The 14,930-nt window shown below is 35.8% G+C and overlaps 1 protein-coding gene across 5 annotated transcripts in view; it reads left to right on the top strand.

Moving 5' to 3' along the window:
• The first annotated feature begins 1,228 nt into the window (after positions 1-1,228).
• Positions 1,229-14,930, top strand: part of LOC149546317 (putative UPF0481 protein At3g02645) — a 61,293-nt gene continuing 47,591 nt past the window's right edge. Inside the window, exons 1-4 of one of the 5 annotated variants that reach the window (XM_089791150.1) lie at positions 1,229-1,407; positions 1,560-1,696; positions 2,189-2,276; positions 12,278-12,345. The gene's annotated coding sequence lies outside the window, so the exon portion shown is untranslated. Of the gene's footprint in view, positions 1,697-1,811; positions 2,066-2,188; positions 2,277-12,277; positions 12,346-14,930 lie in introns of those variants that run through there. The other 4 variants (XM_089791149.1, XM_089791151.1, XM_089791152.1 and 1 more) reach the window with 4 other exon arrangements.

Genomic DNA, 14,930 nt, shown 5'->3' on the forward strand with positions numbered 1-14,930 from the left:
GGTAAATACTACTATCTAACCAATCACAAAAGAGGAGAAATTAGCTAGAAATTAATTTATAGTAATATTATGTTTCAAAGCATAGATCAAACATAGGTTTAATTTCATTGACCCAGTTTATGAAAGGAACTAATAGAAAAGATGTGCAATGAAAACTATAGTCCCCTAGGGACTAATAAGCAGTATTCAACTCAACTTGAAGAACTTTAGCCAATACATTATTTTCTTTCATAATAGCATATTGAATTATATAGGTTCCCCTAGGATTATGAAGCCTAGAAACAACATATGACAATGTATGAAAGTAAAAAATTTTTGACCCTTATTACAACTAACATAGAAGACGGAGTTCCTTTTAATAAGTCCATGAAACTAATTTGCAGATGATTTATAGTTTACCTTACAAATGAGCCTTATTTTGTCACTCTTTCAATATATTATATTATACACTCTTAAAATGAAGTTTCAAATCCTTATCCATCAAAGAAATGTAGTAAAAACAACAATTTATTGTCTATTTCACAAGCTCATTAACCCAGCTCAATTATGAATATTTTTATGTGAAAAAAAAAAAGATGATTCTACTTGTTTAACTCTCACATTATGTCTTATTATTTAAATCTTTAATTGATGGAAGCCTCTCCAATAATTTTATAGACAACTACCAAATTGTCATAGTCAATTGCTTTCATATCCAATAAATTATCATCAAACTTTTGACTGAGATAACTTAGACTAATAATTAAAATAACTCTATCAAAAGCTAACAAACACTTCATAAATACTTGAATTAAAAAAAATAGTAATAATAATATTCAGTCAATTCATCTAACATGAAAGAAAAGTATCTATTCATAAAATAAAATTTAATACAAACCCATCCTTTTCTAATAATGCATCTATCAACAGAAAAAAGTATCCAATCATAAAATAAAAGTTAATACAAACCCATCCTTTTCTAAATAATGCATGTATCAAGAAAAAAAGTATCCATCATAAAATACAATTTAATACAAGTCTACCTTTTCTAAATAATGCATCTATCAAAAAGAAGTATTCAGTCATAAAATAAAATTTAATACGAACGCATCTTTTTCTAAATTATGGAGCTATCAAGGACAAATATATATATATATATATCTTATCATAAAATAAAATTTAGGGACAAAAAATGATTACAAAAGGTATCTTATCATAAAATATAATTTAGGGGCAAAAAATGATTACTCTACCATCTTGGTGGTATCCGAGGAGACTGATCTCAAAGAGATTTGACTCACCAAAATTTGTCTGTTGTTTCTGGTGTAGCTTGTCAGCAATTCTAGTTAAAGCGTGGCCAATTTTCCAAGCTATTCCTTCCTTCACGCTCCACTTACACCACGTCTTTAATATTCCTCCCAAATTTTGGTGGGTAACTATCGTTGTAATTATGAATTCTCCTTGTGGCAGAGGGTTGTGAGCCAGTTATTATGCTCCCCTCGCGTTTCCATGCTTGCTGTCTCCCATTTTCTGTGTTTTAGATTTAATTTGGTCTTAGTCAACTTGTGTCCTTTCTACAGCTCTTCGTTTCCAGCGTGCATAAAATCTGGGTTCCTTTGAAATCTAAATTTGTGGTGTACACAGCTTCCATGAAACAAAAAGCTTTGAAATTATCTGCGGAAGCAATTTTTCCATGTATTTGCTCGTTCACATTTAGGTAATTTACTCCGCTTTATTTTTACACGTGAATTATTAGCGTTAAGAGTACCCTGTAATTTATTTTTTCCCTTTTAACTGTTAAATTAATAGTGCCACAATCTTCTCTGGGTCATTTTTCCCTCGGGTTCTTTTCGTATCAATTTCCTCTGTTTGAGTTGTTTTCCTTCCAATTTCCTCAGTATTTCTCTCCCTTTTAAAGTCCTCCGACATGTAGATTCTCCCCTGCTTCGGTACCTTTCTTTTCAATTGCCTCTGTTTTCCCCCCTTTTAATCTCCTCTGTTTTCCTTTACATGTTAATCTGATGACCTGTCTGTGAAATAAGCAAAACGTCCTGCTAAATGTGTATGCAAATTCCACAAGCATTAGGTGAACGAATATCATTGTTGCTTTTTTCAAATGTCCTATTTCTGCACAAAAATCTAGGAACTGCTTTGGCGTTGCTTGTGCCTACCAGAGAGGCAATAAACACTAACTTCTTTTTTCTTACAGTAGGCCTGACGGGTGTTGTGGGGCTAGGTGTGGATTTACTTGAAGGAACTTCTGCGTAGAAGAATTTCTTCTCCTTTCGAAATACCAGGTAAGCTTCTTTCCTTTGTAAATACGTTTGGTTTTCTGTGATGGGTGACTGTTGCTGACAAAGCATCATTTCCTAGGGGCTTGTTGCTGCCGCTTTTTCCCCCTTCTGCTTTATCCCAAATGACTTTTTCGAGATCCTTTCTACCCAGTTGATATCTTAGCCCTAGAAACCCAACTTAGCTACCCTTGAAATCGCTGCTTTCCATCTTCATTATGTGAGGATCTTTTATAACTTTCACGAAATAATCAGAGATTGTACTTCATTTTTGAAGGAGGTGGATAGAGTGGATCAAAGACAAATACGAAGACATCAAGTTGTGCTATAGCACTTCATACTCATTAACATAACTAAAATCTATTACAAATCCATAGAATGCTACAAGTCCTTAGAATGCTACAGCGTTCCATCCACTCATGATCCACAATGAGAAACCCAAAATGGGCTCTACTGATCCACCATGATTAGATAAACATCTGATGCTCAAATCCTTACATAATGCCTCTATTTATAGAGGTTTGAGAACTCTCTTTAGAATACACGAAACATTTTACACATGCTATAATATTAAATATTGACTATTATTTTGTGGGCTGGACGGCTAAGTTGTCTGCAATTTATTGTGGACGGTGCTAGAGAGTTCTTTGATTGTGGACGGCTAAGTTGGGCTGGATGGTGGACCGTTGTACAGCTGTGGACGGTGGGAGAAATTACTCCTGCCAACAATTTTTAGGCATAACAAGGCATGCTATTATTCAGGTTCCTTAACAAATTGAACACTTACCTAGTAAAAAGTTTACAAGTCTGCTGACCGTTTCTGTGAGGATATAGGCAGCATTGGCTAAAAAAATAGTGTTTGAAAGATGACTTCTTCTCTCAAGAGCACTGAGTGCCCTGGTATTAGACTTGAAAGGATCCCTTTTTAATCCAACTCCAATAGAGTACACAGCCGCAAGTATCAAGGCCTTAAGCATCTGGATAAATGACAGGGACAGATAAATGTAGACCAAATTTGAGAACGAAAGACTCATTTAATATAGAGTCGCAATGGGCACAATGGAGGACAAATAGAGCTCCTTGGACCTCCTTGGCTCGACAAGTTTTATGACCCCGACCAATAGAATAGCCAGAGCAAAACATAATGCCATGTGGATAATAATCAGACTAATAGGGAATAGTTCTATAAGAGGATTATAGAGCACATAGTTTCATAAGAGAATTAGATTGCACATAGTTTCATAAGAGAATTTTAGGGCACACAGTCTTACTAGAGAATTATAGACTACATAGTGTGTTATTGTGAGAAATATTAATTTAAATTTCAACAACTCACAACCCTAAACTTAAAATTTATACTCGGCACTTAAAAATTGCTCGACACTTGAAGGTGCCGAGTGCCAGTTTTGGTCGGCACCTGAAGGTGCCGAGTGCCAGGATAGGTGCTGAGTGACAGGAAGAATATAGGTGCCGAGTTAGCTCGACACAAGGAAGCCAAGTAAGCTTGGCACACAAAGGCAATGCTCGGCCACAATAAAATTCTTGGCACCAATGGATGTTGAGTGAGCTCGGCTCCAACTAAAGTTTATAACTTAAAAAATTTCAACGTGAATGCATTCACCATTAAAACCAAAGAGTCAAAGCTTTAAGCTTTCAAACAAATTTCTCAAATGCAACATACAAGGGAAGATCAATAGATTCAAGTATGCTTGCTTGCTTTTTATTCAATCTTTCATTAAACTATTACAAAATCTGGGAGCATTCGGCTTCAACTAGAAAACCCTAAAATAACCCTAAATTGATAATACTTCAAACTTCAATAAACTTTTAAACTTGCAACTCTAATGGCTGCATACAATGGTGCCTAGAGCAATCACTGCTTCGACAGGACAAATCCAAACAACAACAAACTTACTGAGTGAACAGGGGAAGCACGTGTAACTGCAGGCACAAACTTCTTTCCTTCTTCCTTCTCTGCTCAGCTCTGCAACTTCTCTCTGATCTGCTTGATCTACAAACTCTGCTACATGAATGAATAAAATATTCCTTTTGTCACATTCCAGTTTCTCACTCTTTTCAGAATTTGAAAACCTCACCCACCCGTATTAACTTTTCTGTCTGTTCTGGACCTCAGGGTGGTAGGTGAGCGTTTGGCTCAAGGAGCAAACTTCAATGCTGCATTAAGATTTCCAACACTCCCCCTTTGTCCCGAGCCAAACAAAACAAGAATCACAGCTGATCCACATCAACTACACCAAGACACTCTCTTAGGTGTACAAAAGATCCAATGCCTAATGGCTTGGTGAAAATATCTGCTAGCTGCTGCTCTGACTTGCAAAAATCTATCTTGATATCTCCATTTTCCACCAACTCTCTGATAAAGTGATATCTGATCTCAATATGCTTGCTTCTCCTATGGAAGACTAGATTCTTAGACAATGCAATTGATAAGATGTTGTTACAATAAATTGTGGTTCCATCATCTTGCCTTTCATTCAAATCTGTCAAAATCCTCCTTAGCCAAATTGCTTGACATGCTGTTGCATTTGCTGCCATGTATTCATCCTCTGTTGTAGATTGAGAAACAATAGGTTGCTTCTTGGATGCCCATGAAATTGCATCCGATCCCCTATGAAACATGTATCCAGAAGTACTCTTCCTATCATCTATACTTCCAGCCCAATCACTATCCGTGTAACGAACCAACTTGAAATCATCATTTGTAGTATATAAAATCCCAAATCCCTTGTTACCTTTCACATACCTTAGGATCCTTTTTCCCGCTTGCCAATGAGAATCTTTTGGTGTTTCCATAAATCTAAAAATTAGACTTACTACATGCATTAGGTCTAGCCGAGTTGCAATCAAATACATTAAACTTCCAACCATACTCTTGTATAATGTTGGATCCACTCTTTCACTAGAGTCTTCCTTGCTCAACTTCAAACCTACTGCTGTTGGTGTGGGGGCTGCCTTACTATTCTGCATACTTTTCTTGAAAGATGAATATGCCATCATGCATTTGTTTTACTTCTATGCCTAGAAAGTACTTCAAGAGACCTAGGTTTGTCATTTCAAATTCACTTTTCATGGCCTCTTTGAATTCACCAATTAGAGCCTTGTCATTACCAGTAAAAATTAAATCATATACATACAAGACAATAATCAATACAGTACCATCTGCTGCCTTAATGTAAAGAGTGGGCTCACCATTGCTTTTGCTAAAGCCATTGCTCATCAAATATGAGTCAATCCTACTGTACCATGCCCTTGGAGCTTGCTTGCATCCATAAAGAGCTCTCTTTAACCTATATACTTTGTTCTCTTCACCTGCAACTTCATAACCAGGTGGCTGCTCCACATACACTTCTTATTTCAATACACCATTAAGGAAGGCAGACTTCACATCTATTTGAAATACCTTCCACTTATGTTGGGCTACAATTGCTATGACAACACGCATGGTTTCTATTTTTGCAACTGGGGCATAGGTCTCATCATAATATCTTCCATACTGCTATTTGTAACCCTTGACTACTAGCCTTGCCTTATGCCTATCAATCTTGCCTTCAGCATTGCATTTGGTCTTATAGACCCATTTCACTCCAATCACTTGTTTCTTTGGAGGCAATTTAGTGAACTCCCATGTTTCATTTCTTTCTATGGCATTTATTTCCTCATCCATAACATTACACCATTTCTTCTCCTTAATAGCTTCCTCAAAATATACTGGATCACTATGAAAAAATAATGCAAAATTAACACTCTTGTCATAATCTTCATACCTTTCATCTTGGTATAACTCCCTAAGACTCTTAATCTTTCTTGGTAACAGGGAGGAGAGTGTGAGATTAGAATCTTCATTGTTGTTGCTTTGCCGACTAGCTCGATCTTCACTGTTACTCGGCACTGACACTCGGTCATGCCTAGAGGAGCTCGGCACTGTCTGAACCTGCTTGTCTTTTCTTCTATTTGCTCCTTCTTCTTGTTGTTCATCAACATCTGCTTTACTCATAATTGGCACTTTACTTGAACTTCTTGGTGACTCATCAGTTGAACCATACCAAGATTGATTTTCAAGAAATTTCACATCTTTTGAAAGTATCATATTGTTGTTCAATGGGTCATACAATCTGTATGCCTTTGATTCTGGACTGTACCCTATGAAAATGCATTTCACACCTTTGTCATCCAATTTCTGCCTTTTCTCTTTAGGCATATGTGCATATGCAATACATCCAAACACCCTTAAGTGTTCAACTGTCCATCTTCTTCGTAACCAAGCTTCCATTGGAATTCTGTCACAGACTACCTTTGTAGGACACCTATTAATTAGGTAAACTGTTGTTGCCACAACCTCTCTCCAAAATTCAGTTGGGAGACCTTTCTCTTTCATCATGCTCCTTGCCATTTCAACAATAGTCCTGTTCTTTCTTTCAGCCACTCCATTTTGTTGTAGTGTATAGTTGGTTGTGAGCTCTTTCTTAATGCCATGTTTCCTGTAAAAATTTACAAAAAAATTGGAGGTATACTCCCCTCCTCTATCTGACCTAAGGACTTTAATATAGTGTCCACATTCTCTTTCAGCCAGGACTTTAAATTCTATAAATTTATCAAATGCTTCAGATTTATTCTTTAAGAAATACACCCATGTCCTACGACTGAAATCATCAATGAATGTCATGAAATAAGTACTCCCCCCAATGAAAGTAACTTTCATAGGACTGACTAGGTCAGTATGCACTAACTCTAATGGATATCTAGCCCTCCTAGAATTTCTAAAATTAAAGGGAAGCCAATGTTGCTTACCCAAAGTACAAGCCTCACACTTGTCACATGAATTTTTTATATGTGGCAAAACTTCTACCATTCTTTTATTTGACAATAAATTTAAACCAGCATAGCTGAGATGACCATACCTGAGAAGGGTCTTCAATCATACTCCTTAGAGCTGATTGTGTGTGAGGTGCAGCACAAACTTGAGATGAGAAACATGTCTCTATCCTCAAGGGAAACATTTTGTTCTTTGTCATTTGAACTGCTGCAAGTAAGTTCTTGCTCCAATCCTTTTCATGAATGACACACATGTCATTCTCCATCAGCACTTTGTATCCATTTTGAATGAGCTGACTAATGCTCATCAAATTGTGGTTCATACCAAGAGCGAAATACACATTTTGTATTTCCCTTTTCTCACCTTTCTTGGTGCGGACCATAATAGATCATTTGCCCACAACTGGTAGGGTTCCATTGCTACCCATTTTAATTTTAGATTTGAAACTCTTGTCAATGAATGAAAACAAGGTTTCATTGCCACTCATGTGGTTGCTACATCCACTATCGAGGTACCAAACCTCAGGGCTTCCTTCTTCACCAACATTACACATGATGAAGGCAGCAACATTGGGTCCACTTCTCATGTTCACATCAGCCACATTTGCTTGCCCTGACTGATCATTTTACTTCTTCTAGCATTAATTTGCATAATGCCCATATTTATGACAGTAGTAGCATTCTACATTACTCTTATTTGAGTTGTAGTTTTTCTTACCTCCTCTTGAAGTATTTTGGGACTTGCTTCATCTACTCTTCCTGAGCTTTCTGTTGCAACATTTCTTTGTCCTCCATTACCTCAGCCTCTGCCTCTCGAGTTTCTGCCTGAGCCATATCTTCCTCTCCCCCTTTCTCTTGGATTTGACTGAGCCTTGAATGCTTACTCTTGGGAAGTAGAAGATGTAGATCTGTTGATCCTATGCTCATGGGTTTGAAGAGAACCCATCAACTCATCCATTGTCAAAATAGTGAGGTCTTTTGCCTCTTCTATGGTCATGACCAAATTGTTATATTTATGAGGTAAACTCCTCAATATCTTTTCCACTATCCTCTGCTCTTGATAGTCTTCTCCATTTGACTTCAGTTGGTTAATCACATTGGAGGTCTTTGAACTGAAGTTTGCAACTAATTCATTCTCCTTCATCTGAAGGTTCTCAAGCTCCCTCCTTATGTTCTGTAGCTTTACTGTATGGACTTTATCAGTCCCCTTGAAGTTTGTCTCAAAGATATCTCATGCTTCCTTTGCATAATTTGCTGCTGCAATCTTTGGAAAAATTGTCTCTGTCATTGCTGCTTCAATAAGACTTAATGTCTTTGCATCTTTCCTCCTTGACTCTTTCAAATGAGTCTTCTGTGCATTTGTTTAGGCAGCATACTGAGTTGGGTCTGTCACATCATTGAACCCATTAACTACAAACTCTCACAAATCATTTGCAACCATAATAGTTTTTATCTTTTTTGCCCATGTATCATAATTCTGTCCATTAAAGGGTGGTGGTTGCTGCCATATCTTTCCTGCATCTCCAGTCATGTCAAATAACCCAAGAAAAAACAAATGCCCTAACTCACTGTGGATGTGGGGCTTTAAAGCTCTGATACCATGTGAGAAATATTAATATAAATTTCAACAACTCACAACCCTAAACCTAAAATTTATACTTGGCACTTAAAAATTGCTTGGCACTTGAAAGTGCCGAGTTTCAATTTTGGTCGGCACCTGAAGGTGCCGAGTGCCAGGATAGGTGCCGAGTGACAAGAAGAATATAGGTGCCAAGTTAGCTCAGCACAAGGAAGCCGAGTAAGCTCGACACAGAAAGGCAATGCTCAGCCATAATAAAATGCTTGGCACCAATGGATGCCGAGTGAGCTTGGCTCCATCTAAAGTTTATAACTTAGAAAATTCCAACGTGAATGTATTCACCATTAAAACCAAAGAGCCAAAGCTTTAAACTTTCAAACAAATTTTTCAAATGAAGCATACAAGGGAAGATCAATAGATTCAAGTATGCTTGCTTGCTTTCTATTCAATCTTTCATTAAACTATTACAAAATCTGGGAGCATTCGGCTTCAACTAGAAAACTCTAAAATAACCCTAAATTGATAATACTTCAAGCTTCAATAAACTTTTAAACTTGCAACTCTAATGGCTGCATACAATGGTGCCTAGAGCAATCACTGCTTCAACAGGACAAATCCAAACAACAACAAACTTACTGAGTGAACAGGGGAAGCACGTGCAACTACAGGCACAAACTTCTTTTTTTCTTCCTTCTCTGCTCAGCTCTGCAACTTCTCTTTGATCTGCTTGATCTACAACATCTGCTGCATGAATGAATAAAACATTCCTTTTGTCACATTCTAGTTTCCCCCTCTTTTCAGAATTTGAAAACCTCACCTACCTGTATTAACTTTTCTGTCTATTCTGGACGTTAAGATGGTAGGTGAGCGTTTGGCTCAAGAGGCAAACTTCAACGCTGCATTAAGTTTTCCAACACTTATTGCTCTTGATTTACCATGAAGGTAGCAATCAATACGACAAACAAAATTGGACTCAAGGCCATATGTGTCCAAGGGAAGATACAATATAGTTCACTAATAGAAATAGACTACAAGGGTTACTGAGCGTATTTTGTACCTGGTAAGACTATTGATTACTTCTTACTATTCGCCTTTTCCCATAAGCTTTTCATCTGTAATTTCCTGTCGCTGTATTTTGAGAGCTCTAAATACATTTTTGGGTGGAATAACTTTCCATCAGCTCATATATTCAATTTATAAAATTCTAATTAATGTTTCTTATCTTTTTCCTCCCTAATGTTTTTAGCCTGTTCACGTTTTCCACAAAACTAGTTTTTTTTCCATCTACTATTGATGGTCAGCAAGTGTTTGCACATTGAGTTTATTATTTACATATACAGGTATATGTGGTTCTTGTTTCTTGTGCGCTTTAGGAGTGCTTATTTTATCTGTTCATGAAATGTATTTAATAAAATGCTACTTCTGTATTAATGTATGTAGTCATGATGCATCAATCTGCAAATCTTAGTTCATACCAAATTGTTTACTCTGAATGTTTTGGAGTCTTTCATCAATCAAGAGCTACTTGGAAGAAAGTAAATCTATTTGACATCTCTTTAGACTTGATCAATAATTTAAAAATCGTAACTATCTAACATGTGGCAGACCATATATCTAACTGTAGAATGACGGGCTTTCCCGAAATCCATATGTAGGTGGTACTTCGTACTTCTATAGTGCATGAATCCATTTCGTAAATGCCGTAATAACGTAATATAGTCGTTGCTTAATTCAATGCATTAGTAAGTAATAGCTTCACATAATTATATAGCTATAGGAGTTGTTTAATTGCTTCTTAGGATGGTAGGAAGACATTCGCTGCAACATATGTGTTGAATTATGTGGCTACCATCAATAAACCAATTATGAAGCTGTATTTTGCAAATCTCTGCTACTGTTGTCACGTGCATGTACTTGGTTTTTTCGCTGAAAGTATGGTCAACGAACTTATTGCTTAGCAATAAGTAAACTATGGTGAAGAGCTAGGTTCTAAATGGGTTGGGCACAGTTATTTTAGAACAGCTATTTCTGTGCATACACGCGCTGGATATGTCACAAAATTTTGTGACATAGCTGTTCACAAAATGGGGTGGGCACAGTTGTCACAAAATTTTGGATTCAAGGAATATCAATTTCATGTAATGCTATTTAGTATACTTTTATAGAGTTTTGGAATTTTGAAGTTTGTCAATCTTGTGTGTTAAAAACTCCCTGAATACAAAATAGTTCACAAATGCTTTTTCTGAAAACATGAAATTTAGTTTAATCAGTTTTACATGTACACGCACTCTAATAATAATTACATTCAAGTTTCTGGAAATATCAAGTTCGTGTCTTCAAGCTAATCAAACTTGGGCAGCCATATGAGTTCACAAGATCTCGTAGCAATTGCTTTTCTTAGCGGTTTTACTTTTCAATGTTGATTTTAAATTTGAAAGTGTCACATAGTGCAATTTTTGTTGCGTGGATGTATGAAACTCTCGATTTATTTTCCTTCTATATATTCAGTCTATGCACTTCAAGATTTTATAATAGCATATCTTGTAAGAAAGTGTATAACATCTGAAGAATATCGATATTGAAAGCTTGTTATGAAATCATGCCTATTAATGAACTATTGATATTGTTTTTCTTTGACTATCTTTGAATTATTCTTCTAGTTGACTATCTTTTCTTTGGGTATCTAAATGAAGTTACTCTTCTATCTAGATTTTTTTAAGTTTTACTTATTTCAGCTATGCTTATTGTTTTCTTAAGATGAGAGCTATGTATTCCAGCAATTTGGGTTGAATTATTTATGTTTCTTAATTAAACATGTCTTACATAGAGAAAATATTGTGTCCCAATTAAATTAGATAAAGATTCTATTTTAACATTTTAGATTATACAGTGAACTATGATCAAGATTTATTCAATCAAAGAAATAACAGTGTAATTCAAAACTTGGTATAATTGCTTTTAGACAATTCAATTAAGAAACAGCTCTCTTTACGTCATATATGATTTGAATTTTATGGTGGAGTACCAAACTCTTTTAGATTTGTTTTTCTATCAAGCCATGCTGTGTTGGTGTGAGTGCATTCAATTTTTATTTGTTCTTATTTATATTTTCCAAGTCTAAGAATTTTATTAGTATGAACATTTATTTTACTTATATTATTTAGAATTCTATCCCCTATAATAATCATCAAAAACAAGTTTACATATTTCTTAAATGCACATTCTAAGTCATAATGAAATCTATAACAATTTTTTGTAGCATTTAAGGAATTTTGTGCTTCCGCCTATCTGGTTGTGCAGTGAACATTTTTGGGATTTTTTTGCATTTCAGTCTGTACTTTCCAAAATGAATGTAAATTAGTAGTGATATGTCAATTTATATTCTTTGTTGAATTATACAGAATTTCAATGGGCACTTGGAAGATTGATGGTAGACTCTTCCCAGTTGATATGAAATGCTTTTCTTATTCACTGTCACTTTTTTTTTTACTCTGTCCATGTCTTCAGGTGCTTTAGCTAGACGCTTTGCAAATTCATATTGCATGACTAGTAGTTTTTGGAACTTAGGCTTTTTGCTTCTCTGCTCCCTTTGCAGTCCTTATATCAGCTGAAACAATATACAAGGAGCACGTGAAAGCACTCAGTACTGATCAAAAAAACCAGGTATGCTTCTAACGACATATTTCCTTTCATTAAATTGTTCTTCTTTGCTCCAAAACATAATGGCATACTTGTATCAAAATACCAATATTTATGGTGTCTTTCAAGTTCCCTTACAACATTTTAAATTAGAAAATCTCACTGCATGTGATAAATTTCTCCAAGAATAATATCTCTGTAGTCTTGGATTCATTTTAAAGTAGTCAAAGGCTTTTCTCTTTCCAGAAATAGTTGGCAGTCCATACTATATGCGACTTGTCGTTTTCTACCCTTAGATATGGACTCCTTTGGAAGGCAGTTACCTCAGTTTACCTCAATAGAGGATAGATACTGATTTTCTTGTAAAATTCGTGGACAGATATGTTATCTTGGTAATTGTTCAAAAAGTTTAAAATAAGTTTAGTTTGGGAATGAGAATAAATTTAAAATATCAAAGCCTCCTCTCTTTCCCTTTTCGTAATAAAACATTCTCTCTTCGTATTAAAATCCCTCTCTTTCTATTTATTCAAACCATTCTCTCACTACATACTATCTCCTCATTTTAACATCCCTCTTTTTCTATTTATTCAAACCATTCTCTCACTACATACAACCTCTCTCTATGTACTCAAACCTTACTCTAAACTTCTCTGCATTCCTTAACCTTTACTAAGAAGTTCGAGTTCGGTTTTCATCTTTGCTCAGAACACATATGTTAGAAATGATTATTAATTATCAATTGTTTTCTCATGCGAACATCAGTTCGTTCTCTGGACTGTGAAAAGTTCACTGATTGAAGGTCCCGAAATTGCGGAGTTTAGCACTTGAAATGTATGGCGGAGGAGTATTGGTGATCTGATTTTTAAGATCTAGGACTATTACAGATAATGTTAACCAATTACATAAAGTTAATTTTAAAGCTTTAATAAAGAAAAATTAACATAATTGCAAATAAGAAAACACGGAATGACATGATAGAAAGAGAGATAGAGACACAACACATTTGATTTCGGAGTTCGTCCGAGAAGGACTACGTCTCCGGGTCCAGCTCCAATAGGGGGACTGATCCGATTAACTCCAATAAATCAATACAAGTGATTTGTGACAATTTCCTTCAAGCACACAAAGTAAAATTCCTCTATGTGCAGGAAAAATCACTAAGTCTCCACATAGACAACTCTCTCTCAACATTTGCATAATTTCTCCCTTAATTTTCATGCCTTGAAAAGGCCCCTAACCCCCCCTTTTTATACAAAATATTTGCCTAAAATAGGGCAAAAACAAACAAATCTAATAATAGGCCTTCACAACTATCCACCTTCGAAATCAGGCTTTAGTCATTTTAGGAATTTGTCATTATCCTCTTTTGGAGGGTTAGTTTCCAACAAATCCCCTTAAATTGGCAAGAGGAATCGGCATTAGCTTAAAGTTAAATAAAAACAACGCATATTCTATGCATAGCCACTCATGTGGCGTGATGGCAATGAAGTATTTTGTCATAAAGGAGGTCAGTGGTTCCAACCACCACACCGACCTTTGGAATTAGCACCATTGTCAAACCATTAATAAAACGTTTCTTAAATAGTTTTCATATGTTGCTGACAGTGTGATGGCCATCGATCAAATTTTGGGAACCGATGGTGGTGGGTTCAAAACTCCGTCACTATTATTATTATTTTGTTTCTTTTAATTTTTATTATTATTATTTTATTTTATTTTTTCCACCTCAAATTTCGATCGGGCATATCTTTTGCATATGAGCTCCATTTTTGATGAAACGAACGTCGTTGGAAAGCTCTTGATGAGATCTTCAATTTGAAATCCATTGTTGACCACTTTTGAGATGATTTTATTTTCACCTTTTGATGACCTTTGTACCTAGTTTGACCAAACTTTGACTGGCTATAACTTTTGCGTACGAACTCCTTTTTCATCTGTTCGAATTGTGTTGGATCCAAAATTTTGAGGACTTAAAACTTATGCCATTTATTGGAGTTTTGGAGATTCTTCAATTTTTGGTGAAAATATCCCCTGGATCAAGCCTCCCCACTGAGAAGCTTTCCCACCACTGAAAGTTTGGATTACTTGGAAAGTAGGTGAGGGTATTTCTCCCTCACTTTACCAATCTCCATTCATATTGTCTTTCTTGGATGCATCCCTTTCAATCCCACTCGAAGGCATTCAACTAGTCTTCTTCATGAAGTTCTGACATTCTTGTCTATGATGACATCTTCTGGCAATTCTGTCATATACTCTGGTGAAAGATCATCAACTGATGGAACTTGAACACTGATGTCTTCATCCAAGATCATTGGAGGCTCATACAAATTCAGATTCTCAACATTGACAACTGAGTAAATTTGCATGTATGGAGGAAGATTAAGGCGGAAGGCATTAGTACCAATCTTTTAGAAAATTTCAAAAGGACCATACCTAATAGGCTTGAGCTTCCTTCCTTCACCTTGCATTCTTTCCTTATTGATATGTGACCAAACACTATCACCAACTAGAATATAATGATCAATGCGATGCTTATCATGGCGAGCCTTGTATTTTTCTTGGCTCTGCTCCAATTGTGCTTCTACTACTTGATGGATTGCTTGGACCTT

This window comes from Cupressus sempervirens, chromosome 7 (assembly GCF_028749045.1).
Source record: "Cupressus sempervirens isolate cs-2001-9-10 chromosome 7, ASM2874904v1, whole genome shotgun sequence".
Taxonomy (NCBI): domain Eukaryota; kingdom Viridiplantae; phylum Streptophyta; class Pinopsida; order Cupressales; family Cupressaceae; genus Cupressus; species Cupressus sempervirens.